This window comes from Balaenoptera acutorostrata, chromosome 1 (genome assembly GCF_949987535.1).
Source record: "Balaenoptera acutorostrata chromosome 1, mBalAcu1.1, whole genome shotgun sequence".
NCBI classification, from domain to species: domain Eukaryota; kingdom Metazoa; phylum Chordata; class Mammalia; order Artiodactyla; family Balaenopteridae; genus Balaenoptera; species Balaenoptera acutorostrata.
The window spans coordinates 177,425,745-177,446,829 of NC_080064.1; the positions used below are offsets into that span (position 1 = coordinate 177,425,745).

General features: G+C 36.8%; 1 protein-coding gene across 5 annotated transcripts in view; it reads right to left on the reverse strand.

The window, feature by feature from the left end:
• Positions 1-21,085, reverse strand: part of DISP1 (dispatched RND transporter family member 1) — a 209,480-nt gene that overhangs the window by 21,070 nt on the left and 167,325 nt on the right. The gene's annotated exons all lie outside the window — the stretch shown is intronic.

Consider the following 21,085-nt stretch of genomic DNA (forward strand, 5'->3'; position numbering starts at 1 on the left):
GCAGTAGATTGCAGAAGCAGGTATGAGAATCCTGCTGTCTTCTCTGAAGCCACACATCAAAGAGACTTGCAAAAATGTGAAATGATACTAATCATCTCACTAAACTTTTTTTTTGTTTTGGAAATGATATTGTTTTTCATGAAAAATATTATTTATGTTAACATGTAAAGGGCTTACTGTCATTATTTCAAATAAGTTAAATTAAAAATTTTAAATTTCGGTTTCAATTCCAACATGGCACATATCAGATAAAACCCACATAAACAAAATACCTTTGGATCCTTAATAATTTTTGAAAGTGTAAAGGGGTCGTGAGATCAAAAAGTTTGATCACCATTACACTAATACTGAGAGTATACTTAAATATTGGCTGAATAAATGAATAAATTTCCTACCTGTGTACTCTCTTCTAACCTGAAATCTTCCACCAGGCTGTCCCATACTTTGAGGAAATGAAACAAAATGAAAAATCTATCTTCTAGTCTTTCTACTTCAAGCTATTACTCTTCCAGTAGTTAGAGCCCTATTTTAGAATTTCTTTGAGATCTAAAGTTTCCTTTCATATTTTCCCTCTCCATTACGTTTCACTAATATACATGTATTCATTCTTAAAAAAATATTTATTTAACTCCTGTTACAGCCATGAATGAGACCAACAGGGTCCCAAACTTCATGGAACTTACATTCTAGAATGCACTTTGCATTAATCTGTTTACATGAAAGATGCATATGTTCTAAATTTCATGCTTTATGTACATGTCCTCGTTAATGAGTCTAAGCCCCTTAAAAATACTAAACTCAAGGAGATGGAACAACTCCAGAGATTGCAAGCACTGGGAACAATGTTAGAGAAGAGACACATTCCAATTTCATCCCAGTCCTATTTGTAGAGATGGGCCTCAGTTTGCCTTTGGTCATTTAGGGTCGTAGAAGCAGAGCTGTAGAGAGAACTCATGTTTCTTGATTCCTAATTTGCTGTTCTTAGCCCTGTGTGTGTCGGTCTGTAATACCAGGGGGGAAAACGACATAGGGATAATCATAAAGTATTCATCTGTCATACAGGAAAAGAAGTATTATTTCTTTTGGGAGATGTGGAATTTAAAGTCAGAGTTTCCAGTAAGAAGAGCACAAGAGAGCTTGTTGCTTTACGAGCAAGTACGAGACCGAATATTCACAGCATTACTAAAGAAACCCCCCCCAAGTGCATTCTTCTTATATATGTACAATAAAGAGAATTCACTTTTAAAAGCTGAAAACTGACATTAAAAGCATACCCACGGACCACATCTTATTTGTGTTCACATCTCCATAACCTAGTAGAATGTATGGTCCTTTGTGGATGTCAGATCAGAGTTTGCTGGATTAATGAATGAGCATCTTTTATTACTTTTCTCAGGTTCAACAGCTTTGAAGTCAGTAGTCAATGGATAGCAAGAAAATGAGGACATAAATATAAACACAGGAAAATTTAGTTTTATTTTCTATTTGTTTATCTCTCTTTCTGTTACACACACACACACACACACACACGCACTTTGTAACTTCAGCCCATTCCTATCTGCCAATCCTAAGCTCCTTTACCACTTTACTACATTTTCTAAGTTTTCGTTTGTGCCTCTGAATCCTATAATAGAGGCCCTTTTATTCCTCAGTGCTGCAGAAATCATTAATTTGATGGCTCATCAGAAAGGTTAAAGTAAAAAATTCTAAAAAAAGTGCCATATACATTCCTTAAATATCTAATTGTAACTTAAATTTAAATGTATACTCAGCCGCCAATCTTTTCTTACTTATCATACTGCATTGTCTATGATTTCCAGTTTTGGAGGACTTCAGATACTTGTGAATAGCCTGAGTTCACTAATTACAATATATAATCTAAGTTTTGGTGATTTTGCCCCAAATCTTTTACAGTTGTTTCTCTCATGCCTAATTCAATATCAATTTTGTGGATATGGTCGAGCCAGGCCATCTGAGCACAGAGGGAAAGACCACACCTACAACCCCAGGAGCTGGTGAAGGACTTGAAACTTGCTCTACACAAATGGGGCTTTCAGTAAAAATGTCTGCTACTGAAGAACTCATGAAGAACACTCGTTTTGGGGGGTAAATCTACCAAGGGAAAAACCCCACTATCTTCTCAAATATAATTATATATTGATTCTTTAAATATATGTTTTATTGAGATAGAATTCACATACCATATAATTAATCCATTTAAACTGTACAAATTAATGGGTTTTAGTACTTCCACAGAGTTGTGTGTCCATCACCACAACCACACACTGCTTTTTAAAGAACATGTTATCTGAACACCAATGATGAAGCTATTAATGAGCTTTGTGAGAAAAATTATTTTTTACAGAGAGGGAGAGTAAGACACTGATCAAAGAAACCAATCACTTAACTTGTACACAAAGCCTTAATTTTTCACTCCCAGTTTTCAAGTTACACATCCTCAAAACTACCTCTTGAATTTCCACAAGAAGTTAAGAGACTTTGCTGTCTTTAGACCCAAGGTGATCCCCAGAGCCATAGCTCTGGGCTAAATCATACCAAGCAGTTGCAAAAAAATATTTTATTATATACATTTTGGGTTGTAACAAATGTAAATATTCTTTTTCCTCCTACTCACCCCCATTAACTTTTTTTTGTAACTGAGAAATTCATGGATCTATGACTAGTTTGCTCCCAAGAGACAGAAACAAGTACATATCCATCACATTCTTTCTGCTTGAGTAAAGACCTCATTTTATGTTAAATTTGAGACAATAAGTAGAGATTGTTGACATCAGTTGAAAAAGAAAAACTAAGGTTACCACAAAGATACCTCCTGGGAAAACATAGTTCCCTTTGAAGTTTTTATACTAATGGACATGACAAACAGATGTTTGAAACACCAAAACCACAACTGCAGGTAAAACATGAAACCTGTTTGATTTATGGTTTATGGTGTTGCCATCTTGAATTCTGCCCTACAATCTCTTACCAGAACATACCTGTTTAAGGAGGCAAACAAGGGAATCCACCACATAATTTCATGATCAAAAATAGTCTCCCTTCATCTGTACCCTCTTTCAGATTTGCTACTTTTAATAGCTTTCTAATAAAATCTGCAGAATGATTTTTTCCCCCTAACCTCAGTCTTGTGTTGTTAAATAACAACTGGTAAAAACAAACAAGAGAGAAACCATGTTTTTCGAAGGTTCATTCACCTTTTAATACTGTCTGGTCAAAACTCATGCCAAAAAAAAAAAAAAAAACAAATAAAAAATAATAATCTTAGGTGGGAACATCTGCTCGTTCTTTGGTTAGGGTTGTAGCCTTTTTTTCTGCTGAGAAAAAGCCCCAAGGCAGATGACATTTGCATGCTCCATGACACACTCCCACAGGCTGTAGCGTAAATAAGCTTGGGTTGTGCACAATCCCCAGATGACTAGCTGGAGTGTCTCTCTCCCATTCAAGAGAGCATTTCTATATGCGAGTGGATGACGCTGACATGATTGTAGGGCTAAGCTCAACTCTGCTTTCAAAAAAATAAATAAGGCACTTATAACTCAGTACTCATAATAAGTAATTAATTGCCCCAGCACTTCACACTTGAGAACTGTAACAGCAGTTGAGAACCTTGGCTCCAGCTCCGATGACCAGTGAACTGTGGTATGTGCACATATATCGGTCAAGGGACTAACTAATGACACTGTAAAGTTCTCAGAAGGAGGGAAGGTGCGGGGTGCAGAGTGGGGTAATCATGACAGTGGCGGTTGGGGGATACACAGAGGCAAGGAAGATTTTTTAAAAAGGTAATTTGTATGTGAGGGAAAAAGTTAACAAGAAACAGAAAAAAATGTAGAAAAGCTACAAATGGCCTGTTTTTTTGGTTTCCCTCACCTTTTCTCTCTCTTTTGATAATTTTTGGGAAGACAGTGGGAGATTGTAGGGTGAGGGAAATGGGACCACTAAAACATGAAAATATGCTACCCGTCTAGAGAACTCCATTGTTGACATAGCTGCAGAATTAATATCACGACTTAGAAAGGGGCAGTATCAAGTTTCACAAATTCCAAATAGCTTTTCCTAGCATTCAGGAAAATCAAAGCTACGGAAAAAAAGAGCTTTGTATATTTCTGAACAACTAAAATGCTATGAAGGACATATTTTTTATACTTCATGGTAGTAACCAAATTTAAGGGAATTTTTTTTTTTTTTAATTTATTTTTGGCTGTGTTGGGTCTTCATTTCTGTGCGAGGGCTTTCTCCAGTTGCGGCAAGCGGGGGCCACTCTTCATCGCAGTGCGCGGTCCTCTCACTATCGCGGCCTCTCCCGCTGCGGAGCACAGGATCCAGACGCGCAGGCTCAGTAGTTGTGGCTCACGGGCCCAGTTGCTCCGCGGCATGTGGGATCCTCCCAGAGCAGGGCTCGAACCCATGTCCCCTGCATTGGCAGGCAGACTCTCAACCACTGCGCCACCAGGGAAGCCCAGTAACCAAATTTAAATAAGAAAGTGCTTAAAGTAGCACATTTTAGTCTCAATAGTCCCATACTTTAGTCCCATTGGATTGTGCCACATTGCCTTTTTGTAAAAGGGTATTCTGCAAGCAATATCTTTAGCTCATTGCTGGTATGTTAGGAAGAAAGTATCTGAAAATAAAGAATCCACACTTTGATGAGCATTCTTTAAAAGATTTCCAACAAAAACAAAACCAATCTTCATCACTAAGTATTTCCATGAATCATCACTGGCACACTTGGGGTCTATCGTGAAGATGAAACAGATACCCTGTAGACAAGCTAAGCTCGGCCTCTAATTTATCTTCATGCACCAGAGCTAAATGTTTATGGTCTGTGTCAAGTGATTTGAAGGATAACAATAACCACAACTACTTGCGTAATGCATGTCCTGAATGCTCAAGAGATGTGGACTCAAAAGTACTGGTCATCTTGCTGTCTCAAACTGTTGTAACCGACCAGAGTCCCGCTACTACACAAAATATAAAATAAACTAGGAGACCAAGGATAAGGTTGGGAGTGGAGGACTAATATTTAAAGAGCATGTAATAAATACCAATCTCTTTACAAATGTTAAAAAAGAAATTCAGCATCAATTAAATAAATATTTGAGCATGGGAAATTGTCTTTAAGAAAGTAGTGAACTAAGTAATCAAAAGATATGAGTTAAAATAAACAGCAAGGACCTACTGTATAGCACAGGGATCTATATTCAATGTCTTGTAATAACCTATTATGGAAAAGAATCTGAAAAAGAATATGTATATATATATATATATATATATATATATATATATATATATATATATATATATGGAAGAAAAAAGATGTGAGCTCAAGTCTGGACCCTGAAACTCATTAGCTGAATGATCTGAACAAGTCCTTTAATTTCTCAGGATTTGTGAGAAATGGATAATACCTGAAAATGAGCTGTATGAGCAACAGTTTTCTGTAAACTGTTGAGCATTAGCCAAAGAAAAAAAGGTCTAACTCCCCCTCCTCCCCCTCCCCCTCATCCTCTGCTACCACCACCACCACCATTACGAGTAGTTCATCTGGAAATGGCATTCAAGCATCAGTTAAGCAGTAGTGCAGAAGACTAATGAGGAATAAAGTGTAATGCCCTCTTATTCATAAGCACTGTGAACCTTTATGATTTACTTTACAAGATTCAAATGGTGCTTGCTAATAGCTGAATATAATAAAAATAAATGGTATCACACCTGCAAGCCTAATCAGAAAAAGAAAACATTAGAACTGTAAGAAACCCTAAAAGTCATCCCTCTAATCTTTGTTTTCACGTAACAAAGAAGAAAAAGGTCCAAGATCACAGAGCAAGTCAATGAAGAGCCAGGTCTGGAATGCAAATTTTCTGACTTGATCCTGTACTTTTTGGCCACAACCTGGAAGACAGTACCCTGATGCAGATTATGAGAAACTGCTTGTGAACCAAAAATGAAAATGAGGGCAGAACTGGAAAATCTTATTTAAGAGCAAATGGTATGTGTTCACGAAAGTGCACATGCAAGGATGTTCACTGAGGTGTGGTTTACAGTAAGGAAAAAAGTGAGAGCAACCTAAAGGTCCATCTTTAATGGATGCTTAAATAAATGGTGGTACACCCATACTATGGAACACTGTACAGAATGAATACAGAAACATACACATACACATACACATACTGATATGGAAAGAACACCAAGACAAAGTGAGAAGTTTCAAAATAATTCATCCAGCATTTATGGGAAAAATGATATACAAAATATGTAAATGTACGCTAAAAATTCAGAAGGGAACATGGCAAATTGTTTACCATGAGAGAAGGAATCAAAAGTGAGTTTTACTTTGTATTTTTGAATTCTTCATGAGAATGTATTCATGAATTCGTTGTAAAGTTAAAGAGAAGTGAAAAAGAACTTTATAAAGGGAAATTGTATATGCATTCATTTAGGTACATGTGATTGAAATATTTTCTTTGAAAATTTCTCTCACTGATACAGAATTTGGGGAGAATGGAAGCATCCCAGCTAACTATATAGTAGAAGAAAATAGGTAACACTATACACAGATCATAAATTTTCAAAGAACTTAAAACAAAATACATTTAATACAAAATCTAGAGTTAATTTTGTTCAATTCAAATATTTACTGCACAGTTCAAATGACACCAAGGAATTTGATCTTCATTGGAATCACCTGGTTAGCTTAAATAAAGAAAGGGATTTCCAGGGTCCTTCCCAGGGATCTGGTTCAGTAGGTTTTGGAATAGAGCTTACACAGTCAGAGCTTGAACCACCGCTTTGGACAATTTGCCAGGGAAATGTGACTTCCAGACAAGAAACAATTAGAGAATAATACAAGAAAATAATTGAAACTTAAAGGTATAGTACAAAATACTAAGTGAATGGGGAACAGGGAGATAATATTGGAACAGAGTACTCCAAAGAGTATCTCCTGAACTTGACATAAGTAGAATTTGAACTAGGTCTTGAAGGACAGATAGATTTCAGACAGATAAACAGGAAGCAGAGGGAACGGAAACAAACACTGTGCCAAGACCTATGCCAGACACCTTCCCGTAGCAGCATGAGCAATGTCAGGAGGACTTAGGAGGGAACAGTGCAGAGGGCAGCTTATTGGAGTAGGCGGGAAGCAAGCAATAGAAATAGGAAGCTGCTAAAGTTTCTTGAGCAAGAATGGATACGATGAAAACACTATTTTAGGATGAATGATCTGGTGGCAAGGTGCAGGAAACGCTAAAGATAAGAAGATCAGGTTGGGAGCTAGTGTAGAGTTCTAGGTGTACAGTGCTGAGAGGAAAAGAAATGGCAAAGACTTTAAACTTCCTTTAATGATTCAGAGGACCTCTGAGAATCTTATATATACATATGTGAATCAGAATATGAGTATCTATTGTCATAAATATAGTATTATATAATAATATATAGTATCATTAATTAATTATATAATCAATGTTATTAATTATATAATTATATATTTATTACAAAATATTATATAATTATAAAATATATTAATACAATTAATGTACTATATATAATTATATAATCAATAATATTAAAATAAATATATATATTATAAGAAAAATTCTGGTGAAATTTTGGATAAACCAAGGTTTATATATTCTATGTATAACACACTTCCATACTCTCGGTTGTTTAATATTTATATATAATGATGTACTTTAAGTACAATTAGAAATGCCTAAAACTACATCTAACTTATCTCTATATAATGAATTAAGAATAGTTACAGTGCTTACTGAAATGAAGTTAGTGATACTTTGAATTACAGAGCAAAGGGGTTGTCCAGAAGGTTAATCTGGAAGTTGAGGGCATAGTTTTACAAGTATATTTTGGGGGTTTACATTAAGCCTGATTCAACAAATATATTTTATTACTTTCATTAAGATAAGAAAGATACACAAACATTTCTCCACTTTCAAAATTTTATGGATCTTACCTGTAAAAAAGTAAAAATGTTTTGTATTTTCATTACAAAGTATACAGCTAAGAGTTCGTATGTTAAGTAAAACCTCGGTAAAAGGGCTTCCCTGGTGGCACAGTGGTTGAGAATCCACCTGCCAATGCAGGGGTCACGGGTTCAAGCCCTGGTCCGGGAAGATCCCACATGCTGCGGGGCAACTAAGCCCGTGCGCCACAACTACCGAGCCTGCGCTCTAGAGCCCGTGCTCCGCAACAAGAGAAGCCACCGCAATGAGAAGCCTGCGCACCGCAACGAAGAATAGCCCCCGCTCGCCTCAACTAGAGAAAGCCCGTGCGCAGCAACGAAGACCCAAAGCAGCCAAAAATAAATAAATAAATTTATTTTTAAAAAACCCACCTCAGTGAAGGTCTATTTGCATTCCTGAAAATAAGTTATCTATTTTATTAATAGGACAAGGCCTTCATCAATTAGACTAGAGATCAAAATTATAAACATAATCATAATTCACAAACCTGCCAATTATTTTGTCCAACATTGCTGGTCTTCAATTTTTAGTATAACATGTCTGCATTTTGTTCAATGTAAGAACTATTATTTGAGCTCCACATTAAAAGATTATTAATCTTTTTAAAATTCATTTCCCACATATTTTGGCCCCCACCAAGTTATTCAGTATCATACAAGTTTGAGTTTGGAAGGTTAAAAGTCACACCTGCTACCAAAAAACTTTAGGGGGGTGGGGAAGTTAAAAAAATAATAAAAATCCACTGTATCAAAATGAATTCCAACAGTGTAACCAATATCTTGCAGCTGTTGTGATATCTTCATTTTACTGGCCATGAGGATAGATTATTCCCTCAACTTCTACAGAAATTCTTTAGTTATGCTTTTAAGAACAACAACATATAGTGAAACTGATTTTTCTTCCTTAACTAAATTTTCCCATATTTATCCTTTAACTAAAAAGTTAAATTTATATAACTCAATGGTCAGAAGCTTTAATAAAAAAGATCAAAGCAAAACTCTAGCACAGTTTTTATAAAAATAATACCGATAGAAAAGGGTTTTCTTCTCAAAGTCTGAGGTTAAAAAAAAAATCAACTATGCTTAAAAGAATTAGACTGAGAATAAACGAGAATTTCCTGAAGAAAAATGAGGAACACCCCAACATGGTGGGACCATGTGTTCTCAAGCTGTGGTGAGGTCCTCATTACATCCTGGTGCTAGGGCAACTAGGCTAAAACTTCAGTTCACTGCATTCAATTCATAACGGCATAGATTCTGTCTGCAACCCCAAAACCTATCATACCAAACATCATGAAACCAAACTGAGGAACTTATTCTAAGAATAACATATTAAAAAGACCACAGTGAGAAGTAAGAAGACCTGCTATTAACTGGGGATTAATCTTGGGTTTTAACCTCTCTAGCTTCAAGTTCCTCATCTGCATTATAAAGAGAGTTGAATTAAATTATTTCTAAGGTCCTTTCCTGCTGTGAAATTCTACTGTATTCTCGTGTGGAATTTCAGAGAGTTCAAGTCATCACATAAGTATTTCAACACTCTGCCATGGCAAAATCTGGGAAGCCAGGTCCCCCTCATCAAAATTCCATGTTGAAATACTTCATATGAATAATCAATAAACCCTCCACCCCCCGCATAAGGTAGGTAAGAACTAGTGTTTTAAAATGCTTTGAAGGAGAATGCTGGCTCCTTATGTGAATAGCTAGAGAGATTGGCTTTCTAAATGGCTAGATAAATGGTTTATGAAAAAAGGGCTAAGTAGGAGGATGGGGCAGAGTCCCCCAGGCTAATGTTAGATAAATATGAAGATGGATGAACTGTGATGTAGTAACACATTTTTGGTAGCATGTATCAAAGGAGGAAAAAACACTGTAGGAAATCATGCCAAGTTATCAAAGACGCTAGTGGGATAAGAAGTGGTGAGGAATCATCTAGTTCACCAGCCTAGTGAGTTTTACCAGAAGAGAAAACATAAAGAAGTGCTCAAGTTAAAAGGGTTACTCTGAGGAGATGTATTTTCTGTTTTGATGTTAGTTTGGTTTTCTGATTATAAAACTAACATACACTTTTCTTAAAGCCTGGAAAATGCAGAAAATTATGAAGAAAAAAATCAACCATACTCTTACTATACCAATCTAACCTCTGTAATTCTTTTTGTTTGATCTATTTCCTTTCAGTATTTTTTCCTTTGTGCCTAAATATACGCCGTAAGTATGCACACATTTAGGACCATACTGGATGCATAAAGTGTTACCACTTCTGATTATGAGTTTTTCCCATGTAATTAAAAGCTTCTGAACACATGATTTTTAGTAGCTGTATAATGTTCCATTATATTTCCCAAATTTATTTAACATATATATACGATTGTAATCACACTAATATATTACTTTATGTCTCTTTTGCTTATATATATATATTTTTCCTCTTTACTTATAAGAGTATTAAAGCTCTGAAACATCAAAATTTCCCTAGTTTGTGATATGTTTTTTAACATGATTTTTTGACATGCATTTTAAAATTTTCAATAGTTGGAATTTTCCTTTGTAATTTGATGACTACTTTTATAGTTAAAGAGATATCCTTGATCCAGATGTCAGTTTTTCCCAATTCCACTTACTAATAATCTAGGCCAGTAATAATCTATTACTTTGTCATGCTTCGATTATTATTTTCTGTAAGGCCTCACTGTAAGGGGAAAAGTAGAGTCCAAAAATTCATTTTTATAAAATATATGGCATTTGATATTGTGAGAATAACGAGCCGATGGTGGTGCACCTGTTCAGCTAGGAGACTGAATTTCCATGGTCTGGCTGAACCATCCAAATCCGTCCTAGTACACAGTTTGGCGCAATCTAGTAACAGTTGTTCACTTGGGTTTAATTATCAATGGGGACAAATGTGGATTTGGAGGTTGACTGGTCCTTCCAGGACTACAATAGTGGTAACAGAAATCTCTCAGTTAGTCGGTGCCCATTTTGTTAGCCGGATTTGGGGAAACTGGGCTGAGAGAGTAACGGAAATATGGAGATCCACTTTCTGCCTCCCCACTTCCTGAAAGAGGGTTGCCTATGATCAGAAGATAAGGTAAGTCTGGCCCTGTTTGAGAATGGGGGTTAGGTGGAAGTCGAGAGCCCACTGAGTTTTTGAGGAGTTTTACTTTCTTAAAGTTTTAAACACGCTAGGGTCTGTTTCACCTGTCCTAGTGGATCCATTGATCCAATTCTTATCACAGAATCACATTGTTTTAGTTACTCTGGAGTCAAGATAGCCAAGTCTCAGGATGGAATATATTTAGGAAATCCTAATTCCCTTTAAAGAACTAACAGGTTTATAGTATTATTCTTGCATTTGTAACTTGAAAACAATTTCAGTTAGTGAAAGATCAAAAGAGGTTATTAAATGGGTCCCCAACCAAATACAAGAAACTTAACTCTCCAATGACATGCACATGCTAAATTACAGTCTAGAACAAAGATTGTAAAGGAAATTTCAAAAGTTTTTCAGCTCATTCAGAACAACTTCATAACAAGACAACTAACTGCATGAACCTCAAGGGCAGTATTACAGCAAGTTTCCCATATGCTTTCCTTGCGAACAGATATTTCTTACAAAGTAAACTCACATTCAATTTTAAGTCAACTGAGCGCAGTAAGTTTTCCCAGAACCTGACTTATGTCAAAGGTTGAAGTATTTTGGAGGAAAAGGCTTACATATGTAGAATCCAAGGGCTCTCTCTTGTCATAAATGTTAAAAACACCCTTTCTTTTCCTTCTTCCTGGCCCTACATCTGGCTCTTCCATATGGAAAACTTAAATCTTTTTATAATCTTGGCTTACCTCTATCATAAAATCTTTGGCAGAAGGATGGGAAAGATGTGTTACTACCTTCCCTAAGGAAAGCTGCCTAAGGACAGCCCTTTATTTTCTTAGCATTATTAAATCATTCATTTTGTCATCTCTTCTCCGCCCTAGAAATTCCAGTTCACTAAGCACTTTTGAGCAGTAAAAAGTAAAAATACAATTTCTACTCTCAAGAACCAAAATAGGAAGATGAGAGGCTAACAGAAGATGCAAGTGGGAAAGCAAATAAGGCAAGATATATGCGAAATGTGATTATGTCACAGAATATTTTTCAGATTCCGAAATAAAAATGCCGCTCATATATGCAAAATAGATGACCAACAAGGACCTACTGTATGGCACAGGTAACTCTGCTCCATATTCTGTAATAACTTAAATAGGAAAAGAATTTTAAAAAGAATAGATACATGTATATGTATAACTCAATCACTTTGCTGTACACCTGAAACTAATACAACATTGTTAATTAACTTTACTCCAATATAAAATAAAAATTCTAAAATAAAATAAAAGCTCATAAAATGTAGCTTAGGGGTTTCCCTGGTGGCGCAGTGGTTAAGAATCTGCCAATGCAGGGGACACGGGTTCGAGCCCTGGTCCGGTAAGATCCCACATGCCGAGGAGCAACTAAGCCTGTGAGCCACAACTACTGAGCCTGTGCTCTAGAGCCTGCGAGCCACAACTACTGAAGGCTGCGTGCCACAACTACTGAAGCCCGCGTGCCTAGAGCCTGTGCTCCGCAACAAGAGAAGCCACCGCAATGAGAAGCCCACGCACCGCAACGAAGAGTAGCCCCCCTGCTCGCCGCAACTAGAGAAAGCCCTCACACGGCAACGAAGACCCGATGCAGCCAAAAATAAATAAATAAATTTATTTTTAAAAATGTAGCTTAAGTTTGCCATCTTCAAATCAAGGAAAAAAATATACACATATTTAAACAGCAAGGTGGTAGCTCAGAGTGGAGCTTGGTTTACTAAGAAACTCTCCTGGGAGGAGGTGAGTATGCCAGCCCTTAAGCCTTCCTCCTGCCTCCAACCTCCCCTCCCACTGCACAATCAGGAATATAAAAATTAAGAGAACATTATCCCTGCCTTCCAAGTGTATACAGACTGGCCAAGAAGGTGAAAGGATATTTTAGAATTAAAGGGGAGAGATCCTTAAATCCCTTATGTCATTCTTTTAAACCATTCCTATTTCACCAACTCCTCCATAAGAGGCACAAAGCTTAAGTGTTCAGCTTGATGGGTTTTACATCCATGTAACCACCACTCAGATCAAGATATAGAACATTTCCCAGAAACCCCAAAGGCTCGCACGTGCCCCTTCTAATCAATAAACATAATCAGAAGTAACCAATATTCAGGCTTCTATCACCATAGATTAGTTTTGCCTAAAGGATCACCCTTTGTAAGACAGCCAAAGATAAAAGTTTAAGTACCTTAGACAGCTAAAACTCAGGTTAGCTCAAGTTTAGGGACATAGATAAAAAGGAAGTCCCCCAGTAACATTTTAAATTGGTAACTCCTAGTGAGTCTTAGTTGATCTTTTCTCTTGAAGTTTTAGAAATACCTGTCCAAATGACTTACAAGGTAGTGATCTTAGATTACCTATAAAAGGACTTTGATGAGCAACAGAACTTTGTTGATCTACAGTAAAACTAGTCCTGGTATTGTTGTCTGTCATTATGTTATTTTTATTTAAAAAAAAATTTTTTTTAACTTTATCTATTTAAATTATTTTTTTTAATCTATTTATTTTTGGCTGTGTTGGGTCTTCGCTGCTGCTTGCGGGCTTTCTCTAGTTGCGGCGAGCACACAGGCTTCTCATTACGGTGGCTTCTCTTGTTGTGGAGCACAGGCTCTAAGCACGCGGGCTTCAGTAGTTGTGGCATGCGGGCTCAGTAGTTGTGGCTTGCGGGCTCTAGAGTGCAGGCTCAGTAGTTGTGGCGCATGGGCTGAGTTGCTCCGCGGCATGTGGGATCTTCCCGGACCAGGGCTCGAACCCGTGTCCCCTGCATTGGCAGGCGGATTCTTAACCACTGCGCCACCAGGGAAGCCCCTGTCATTATGTTATTTTTGAATAGATTATTTTTTAAAATCCATATTGTTCTGCTTCCTTAAATTTTAGTTTCTTCCAAAGTTCAAGATCTTTCCTGAGTCAACAATATCTAGTTACAGTACGTGGCTATGCTAACTTAGGGTGCAAGTGCTTCAGTTGAAGGATTACAAAGTGTTCTTCCTCTGATGCTTTGTTTGGCAGGATATTTAAATAAAGATGTCCTACAGCCTATTGTGAATTATAGGGATTCCATCACCATGAGAACTACAGACAGGAAATGGGGATCTGAAATTTTTAACAGTTGAGAAGGGGTAAGAAAAAAACAATAAGCAAGGTATTATGGAAATGACAGACGTGGGAAGGGTGGAAAAGGAGGCTCCATCAACAGTGAGAGAGGTCAGAAATGGTCACAGCACATAGGGTAAGAAGGAAAGGCATAGGGTGATGAAAAGCATAGAGCCATGAAATGCAAAAAAGAAGACAGCTTATGCAGGGATGGTAAACGGGGATTACATGCTATCGAACTAAGGAGGAGAAGAAATGAGATGAGTTTCTCAAAGAGGTCACTGACCCCAGTATCGCCAGGAAAGGAGTGATGGTAAAAGTCAGACTGCAAGGCATTAAAAAGGAAAGAAGTCATACAAAGTAAAAGCATTAAGTGTACTGATATATTAAAAATAATAATAGTCAACATTTATAGAACTTCACTATGTGCCAAACACTGTCCTAAACACTTGACATATATTAAACTATTTTTTAATTCTTAAAACAATCCTATGCGGTAGATATAGATTTTATAGATAAGGAACTGAAGCACAGAGAGGTTAAATAAGTTGCCCAAGCTCACACAGTTAGTGTTAGAGGCAGGATTCAAACCCAGGCAATCTACTGCAGAGCCCACCCTCTTAACCTCTATGCTACATTCCACCAAAGTTTCAGCTGTTTTCATAATATAGTAGTAGGTGATGCTGCCCGTGGTTCAGGGGTTGAGAGAGTAAACTGTGCTTTGAGTAAACTAGAGACAGAGGCGTACGTGGAAAAAGCTGCTGGAGGAAGTACATTTAGTAGTTAGCAGTGAGGACTGAGCTATGCCAGACTGCATGAAGTCATAATAAGAAAGGTCTACAGTTTCCGTCTTCTTACAGCGAGCACTGTTTGGTAGTCTTGGAGCTGGAGCAAAGGCACCCAAAACCCTGAATATGACAGCATGGAGTGTGACATTTAGATAGAGAATTCAGTTTAGACACAAAGGAAATGTTACATCTAAAATGTGGAAAATCTATTTCTTACTACTAGCATGTCCAAGAACCTACTGTGTGTGTCCCCCCACTAGTGTTTAAGTACACTAGGGACATGGTACAAACAGATGGGAGAAATCAGGCAGGATTCTTCCTTGGGATCTGTGCAAGGAAGTGCTGTGAATATACCCTTTCCGTGATCTAAAAAGGACTTGGGCAGCCTGGGGCAAGTTATCTGTGCTTCTCATGATTATTTGTGTGATCTGTGATGAGTGTGATCTGTGATCAGTAGGATCTCAGCTCTGCACTTTCAAGAATGAATCTGCACAAGTGCTTACTACATAGCTAGCACTCAGTAATTGTTTCTTGAACTACTGCTAAAACTAAAAAAATCTAGCAAAAAAAAAAAAAAATTCATGCTCTTACGTTTGAGCAGCACAGAGATGTGACTAAGAGGAAAGGCTTCACAATCAGACAGACCAGGACTCAATTCCAGGCTCTACTGCTTATTATTAGCCATTTAATTAATCTTTTAAACACTATTTAATTTTTCCAAACCATAGTTTCTTCATCTATAAAATGGAAATGACAGTAATAGCTCTGAATTCCTTGGGCTGTTTTCAGGGTTAAATCAGAGAGTGCATGTAAAACAGAGTACAATGTCCGGTATATAGTAAGGGTTCAATAAAATCATTAATACTCTTATTATAAACTTGAGACCTTATGCCATTAAAGTCCATTTTCTTCACCAAATACAGGTACAATGCATGACCAAGTTCTACTTCACAATTTAGAAAAATTCTTTACACTCAGAGACTATCATTCATTAATTTGGAATATTTTAGAATATTTGTAATAATGATAAAACTTACTATTAAGATTCTTAGAAAGGTTATTTTGTTATAAAATTACACAAAAGAGATACTCATGTGATAGCAGAATAAGAAATAATTTAAATATGATCTAAATTGCAATGTTGATGGAGAACTAAATATTCTTAATTGCTTACATGACCAGATATAGTCAAGTACATTATTAACATAGAAATGCTTTATAGGTGATTATATTTCCATGCAAAGCCTATATCTGTAGGTGAGAAGAGGAGATACACCTCTTCAAAATGTTCTTCATCTCTTCCCATTTTGAAATCTTGATGAAACACGTATAATGTTCCATTTAAGTGTACTCTAAGTTTAAATTTTATAGACTTAATTCACAGTGATAACTGTTTTTCTTTTAAATCATGACTTTTAAACAGACTATCTGAGATTAGTTCTTTTAACTAAAGAAAAATAAAATACTTAATTTCTAAACTATGTGATACTAAAATCATATTTAAACCCATGTTGAATTTACCTCTCAAGATATATCTAGACCCCTGATTATGACCATTCCTACCTTCAATAATTAATGTCTACACATTAAATATAAAAATTTGTTCTCTTTATAACTGACAGGAATATTCCAGTCTAAGTTCTCTTTATAACTGACAGGAATATTCCAGTCTAAGTTCTCTTTATAACTGACAGGAATATTCCAGTCTAAGGCAGAAAACTGCTGAAATGTCCATGGATTATGGGCAATCCTACTGCTGAATTTCCTTTGCTGTCTTTCACTTTTGTCTACTTTATTGCTTAAGCAACCAGTGGCTACTGATTAGCTAAGAAAAACACACCTCCAATTTAGCTGTTATATAATTTACAATTTCCCCCCTGGAGACATTAATACTGCAGAGATGTGATAAAAGACTGCTGTGAAGAATGATAAAAATGTGCATTTTTCACATATTTATAAATCCCCACGCCAATTTCACCAAACTTGCTGGCAAAAGAAAAATACCTGACATTTAAGGACATCTATCCAATGGGAATGCTGAAAGGCAAAACTGCACACTCATCGGATCTACTAAGCATTACATCAATTAGTGACAGAGCCTGGTAACCCACGAAGGCATTTCTGTGTGATGTTCCATAAGAAAAATATGCTTTGTGCATAATGTTCAATATTCCCTGTCTGTCCCACTCAGACTCAAAACTCTGTAAAGCTGGAACAAATCAGGCTTTCATGTAACAGCTTGAGTTCCAATTTAAGTTAATAAGAAATTATTCTCTTATTAGTAGAGCCTGGTCCTAAGAAGCAAGCAAGAAATTATGTTATTTTTTCCCCTAGTTATTGCAGCAAACAAGTAAAGAACTGTGTTATACAAAACTGGGTGAGAACAGGGAGGGATGTAATTTCCTCTTATATAATTAAATAATTATTTCTTCTTAAGCAGATAGAGTTCCAGGCCTAGCAGATCAGTAGTCAAAGGGCAGCTATACTGCTGTTCACTGAAAGGTGAGGGAAGCAAGGCATGGGAAATTCATTTTCAAATACATTTTGCCTCTGCCACTTATAAGGGGGAGGAGGGAGGGGCCGTACCGGAGGTCAGAATTTCACATGGTCTGGTCCTGTGCAATGCACACCCCAAAAGAGGAATCTAAGAATGACTATTTCTTTTTTTTTAAAGAAACAGTTTAAAGCAATTAGCATTCTGAAAAGGACAACTGGTTAGTTAAAAATATTTTTAAATGACTGAAAAGTAGCTTTGCTTGAAAGAAACCATTCTTCCTCAGCCCATGGAGTTAAATTTGCATAGTTAAGCTGGAGGTTATAAGCCAAACAGCCCCATGTGTTACATTTTAAAGTTATACTAAATTATAAAGCACTTGCCTTTAAACTCAAACCTTCCCATGCCAGACTGTTGCTGTGAGCCCCACACAAAACATGCTAAATGAGAGTGTAATATATACTTTTCTTAATAAGATGTGAATAATCATCACGAATGGGAGATCCAAGAAAAGCTCATAAGAAAGCCAGAAAAATCTTATGAAACTTAACTAACTTAAGAGGCTGGAATGCTGGAATGAAGTTTAAAATCCGCAAGCCAAAATACTCACCAGATAACTAATGCTGCTCCCTTAGAATTTTAAGCTTTGGGAGATGGAGGTCAGGGGTAAGGAGGTTAAAAAAATTAATACAATTTGGAGCTCAATGTAGGGTTTAATTCTGCATTAGATTGAGACCTTTTAACAATCAAATAATACATTTAAATAAATCTCTCCTGGCGATTGCTTTACAATGAAGTAGTTTTAGTTTCTGGTAGCCAATAAGGTAGGTCAATGGCTGACAGCTAAAAAACAAAGTTTCAGAATAATATGTAGAAAACAAAGACTCAGAATATTTAGTGTTGGCCAGGACCAAAAAAATAATCTGAGTCTAGTTCTCGATTATATATATAAGTGGAAACGAAGATACAATCATTAATCAGATTTCTGTGTAAACTTCTAAAGTGTAGGGGGAAAAAGTCTGATACAGTAATCTTATTCCCTGATATCTGTCACCTCGTTCCTCACCAGGGCTAGAAGATTCCTCCTCCCTGAACTACCTTTCCTTCCCCCACAAAACACTCCAATCCCTTTAAAGGGACCTTCACTGTCAGGTCAAGGAGTCTGCGGAAACTATGGAAGATTTCTGAGCAGAGGAGTGACATAATGAAAGCAGTGTTTTAGGAAGGGGGAGGCGGGCAGGCCCAAGTGACCACAGATGCACAAAGAGGGTCTGAAGGAATGAATGTATTAGCTGTCCATCCTTGTTTCTTACTAGACACACAAAATAGTGTTTAGAAAGAGTAAACTGCTCACATTCCTGTAGAAATCATCATGCTTGAATCTCAAGCTATTTGATAACTATCAGAGCCCTCCCTGTACCATTCAAATGGGGAGAAGTAATTAATTTACCTAAACCAACAACTCAGCAAATTCACATAGAATATGGCATCAAATCTGGCCCTGGACCCTCTCGTTTTATTCCAAGTCATAAAATACATATGGACAAAGAAAAACCCCAACTCTTATTTAGGAATTTATGTTTCGTCCACCAGTTCTATAATCTGCTGACTGCTTATAAAGTCTCTTATACTAGATTTGCAAATATCCTGGAGGTGACCAGAGCTGAGCAAACAGAAAGGTTATTCTGGGCTGACTCTCCCCAGTGCACAGAGTCTCCTGGCCCCTCCCTGTCTTCCTCAAAAGGGCTCCAGAATCATTTATGAAAGTAGCTTAGGAGCTGTGGGAGTGAACAGGGTCTTTACCTTTCCTTTCTTACGTCTTCATGAATGAGGCTGTAATTTTTTTTTAAAGTTAGAAACCAAGGCATTGGGGGGGGGGGTGATTTAAAGGACAGGAGGAGCTACCCCTCAAACAGACTCAAACAACAATTAATAAAACAGGGTTAAGGGAACAAAGCCTTTTAAACCTTCTCCCACTGTTTGGGAAATATCTTACTCCAGGAGACCAGTGTGCCTGATTTTCACTATCAAGACATCACAAAATTGAGTTCTGCATAAAAAGGACTTGACTGATGTTCAATTATTTATTCATGTCATTCAACAATTTCTGAGTGTTTACTAAATGCCAGGCACCTTGGTAGGCCCTGGAGATACACAAAAAGCAGTACAAAAGAAATGGTTCAACAAACAAGCCTAGGGAAATATCAATGAATCAAAGGTATTAGAACTATGTAATTACTGCATATAAAGTACTTAGATACTTAATAAGCGCTTTTTATGATGATTCCATAACATTTGGAATCCACTGTTTTGGGGGAGCAGTCTTCTTTGACTAACTATAGCATATTGTTCTCCAAAGGTCGAATGAGATGAATCCAGTAGGCACAATGCCCTGGGCCGCCTCCTCTGAGCTCTTCTCCAGACAAAGGACACTGCCTGCCAGTCTGCCTCACACTTGCTCCCACTCCCATGTGCTGCCGGCCTCCTCTCCCGTATTTCAGGCAGTTCGTCTCCTGTCTGTTTTTGAAAGACCCATTTCATCTCCCATGGCGCTTTCTCTAAGCTATCCTATGACCCCATCTCCCTCTTTGGGACTCACATACCCCTCTAAACTCTGATTTTGGATCTCAGAGACTGTGGTTATTTTTGCCCCAATCATCTCTCTCCTATTAGACAATAAATGGCTTGATGGCAGGGACCAATCTGACTTTGTGAGGTTTTTAAAAAATTTAAGCTTTGTCAATTTTTCACGTAAAAAAAGATGTCCTGAGAATTGGGGAGGGGGAGTGATAATCATTCATTCAACAAATATTTGAGTTCCAGTGATGCCCCAGGCACTAAACTCCAAAATACCAAGCAGTTGACTCTCTGGTTTGTGTTTTTTTAAAAACAGACATGATTTTGTAGAATCAATTTTGCTGAAAAGAACACAACACAGTACAGCAATGAAAATTCTCCTATAAATGTGAAGTTCTATAAAGTCTTTTAAATTACACCTAACAATCCACTTAAGTTTGGAAAGAAGACGCAGTAGTACAATTGGTTTTTTTCCTGCAATCAGCGATGTAACTGATCCATAACAATGTCTTTTATGTTTTACTGTTTGCTAAATATTTTACCTTTTTAAACTTTTTTTAACTGAAAAGAAAAATTTGAACCATTCCTCTTTTTTCTTCACTCTCTAGAACCTGCTAAACAAGTAGGAGTACTATAGAAAGGGGGTAATTAAAGAATATATTTGTTTCATTCCAAAATGTTATATTAATTTCAAGAAATAAAGAGGGTATTGTTTCCTGACATTTATTATTAAAGAAAGAGATGACCAAGGCTCATAGTCTGAAATGTATTACAGACTGCAATGCATTCCATGAGGCATAGCACACTCTGAAATTGGTTCATTTACAGTATAAAGAAGTCTCTAAAAGAAGTCCTACTAATAAAATAGGCCTTCACTCAATCTGACTGCCAAACTGACTTACTTTGGCAAGCAAGCTTGGAACATTTTAAATTTTACAAACATTATCCTGTTTTAAAAAAGTTAATTTTGACTACTTTAAGGAATGTAAAAATAAACCTTGGTTTCAGTGAAATCAAGAT